Source organism: Aplysia californica, unplaced genomic scaffold (genome assembly GCF_000002075.1).
Source record: "Aplysia californica isolate F4 #8 unplaced genomic scaffold, AplCal3.0 scaffold00128, whole genome shotgun sequence".
Classification (NCBI taxonomy): Eukaryota; Metazoa; Mollusca; class Gastropoda; order Aplysiida; family Aplysiidae; genus Aplysia; species Aplysia californica.
This window is the reverse complement of record NW_004797398.1, coordinates 1,450,092-1,452,511: the sequence shown is the minus strand read 5'-3', so window position 1 is coordinate 1,452,511 and position 2,420 is coordinate 1,450,092. Positions and strand designations below refer to the sequence as shown.

The following is a 2,420-nucleotide window of genomic DNA, read 5'->3' as shown; positions in this document are numbered from 1 at the left end:
CCCTCCCCCACCCTCCCACTCCTATCCTAACAGATCATAGACGTGAAAGACCCCAGTGACGAGGACAGCCTGTGTAAGATCTGCACAGAGACAAACTGGCGTTTTGGCCTGAGGAACTTTGCGCTTCCGAACAACGCGACCGCTTACATCGCCTGTGATTACATCGACATGTGTTCAGTGAGGAACTGTGGCGGCGACAGTCTCTGGGGACAGGTGGGGGTTGTCGTTGCTGTTGTTGCTGTTGTTGCTGTTGTTGTTGTTAGTGCTGTTGCTGTTGTTGTTGTTGTTGTTGCTGTTGCTGTTATTGTTGCTGTTGTTGCTGTTGTTGTTGTTGCTGTTGCTATTGTTGCTTTTGTCGTTGCTGTTGCTGTTGTTGTTGTTGTTGTTGTTCATGATTATTGTTTGTGGTTGTTATTGTTGTTGCTATGATGGTATTGTTGTTATTGTAGTAGTTATTGTTGTTGTTTTTGTTAATGTTGTTGTTGTTCTTTATGGTTATTGTTTGTAGTTGTTATTGTTTTGTTGTGATGGTGACGATGTTGTTGTCCTTTTTGTTATTTTTCTTATTGTCGTGTATTGTTTGTGTTTGTTGTTGTTCTTGGAGGTGCTGGTTTTGATAGAAGTAACGGTAGTGTTGGTTGTAATTGTAGTGGTAATGGTAATGGTGGTATTTATTATAGTTGTCACTTTGTATTACTGATCGGTGTGGGTTTTTTTCGGGGGTAGGGGGCGAGGGGGTTTGTTTTGGTACTTTCTAACGTTTTTGTATTCTGTTTTACTCCCCAAACGGCAATGTGTATGTTCATTCTGTCTACAGGACCAACAATCGTGCTACGTTCCTGTCATTCCACCCATTGACCTGCTGATGTCATCGTAAGTTGTTCAAACCAGATAGAAGGCTAGTCCACGGTAACTGACGGGACAAATGAGGTGTTTTTTCTGTCCTGTCAGTTACCGAGACTAAACACATCACCGAATTTGCCTGAAATACTTTTATTTTCAAATGACTGCGTTTAATACGATTTTGTCTTTCAAATTATGTTCTGATCATTTAAAGTTAAAATAAATTTATTGAAATTGAATTATAATTATAATGTTATCAGTATAAAAAAAGTTTAAGTCCAAATGTCCTGTCAGTAACCGTGGAATAGCGCTAGATCTAGTGTGGTGAACCGGGTTTCGAAACCTGTCAGAGACGGAATATCTTCTTCTCTAAAATTAATTGTGTACTTTCACCTTCTTTCCTGCTCTCTATACTAACCATGTTCTCTCGTCTGCTTTCGTTTTCTTCCAAACTGAAGGTTCAATGTGTCCCGCGCGCTCATAATAATATGACCTTGTGCAATTGCGAGCGCCAAAAACACTTACCAAAACAAAACATTTGGGATAATTGTGACAACGTTGATGTTTTTTTTTTCATTTACTGTCATCGGAATTGTCACTTTCAGTATCGTTCTGCTGTCATTTCCGTTGTCATGGTCTTTGTGACTGTCACGTGACTATCATTGAGATCGTCATTGATGTTGTCACTGTCTTGATCACTGCTACTGCCACTGTTATGGTCACTGTTGTTGGTTTTGTCATAGCTTTAGGCATTGCTGTTGCCATTCTAATTGTCATTGTCGCTGTCTTCGTCACTGGAATCGTCGCTTTCATTACCATTGTCACTACTGGCATTGTCACTTCTACTGCTTTTGTAGTTGTCACTATTGTTGTAATAGTCACTGTCATTGTTATTATCATGTTATTGCTTATTGTTTCTGTCGTTGTGATCATCACTGGCTTTGTCAATGTCACTGTTGCTGTAATTGTAATTGTCATTTTCACTGCCACTGTCACTGCTAATGGCATGTCTCTGTCATTGACTTGCTCCACAGAGCTCTGTACCCGTGTGGTCGTCCACAGACAGTCAAGATTCTTCCCTTTTATAAGGCTTCTGCAATTGTAAGTAATCACAACAAGGACCGCGTAAATGTTAAGATTCCTCGTTGTTTTATTGCGTTGCGTGTGAGTGCGGGCTGGGTACAATCTTTATACAATGTGATATGCGGACACTTTTGTTACTCTTGTTTATATTGTTGTTGTTGCCGTTTCTTTTATGCGTGTGTGGTTGTTATTGGGTTTGTTTGTTGTTGTTCTTGTTGTTGTTTGAGGGTGTTTTCTTTTTGTTTGTTTGTGTGTGTGTGTGTGTGTGTGTGTGTGTGTGTGTGCGTGCGCGCGCGTGAGAGAGAAGGTAACATGTTGTTAAGAAACTTTCCTGTGTGTTAAAAAGGATTCGACTTCGTCTTCATTTTTGCCTAGATTTTGTACTGCTCGCCGTTACATTGTATATTTCACTGTTTTGGATTTCTTTAAACATGTCGAAGTGATCTCTCTCTCTCTCTCTCTCTCTCTCTCTCTCTCTCTCTCTCTCTCTCTCT

The 2,420-nt window shown here is 40.3% G+C and overlaps 1 protein-coding gene and 1 long non-coding RNA gene across 3 annotated transcripts in view; both read left to right on the top strand.

The window, feature by feature from the left end:
- Window positions 1-2,420, top strand: part of LOC101850241 (epidermal growth factor receptor) — a gene marked incomplete at its 5' end in the record, with an annotated part of 61,797 nt that overhangs the window by 11,118 nt on the left and 48,259 nt on the right.
- On the top strand, window positions 39-1,944 carry LOC101848196. The gene is made up of 3 exons (XR_220369.1): window positions 39-213; window positions 818-873; window positions 1,878-1,944. It is a non-coding gene; the product is annotated as an uncharacterized LOC101848196 (long non-coding RNA).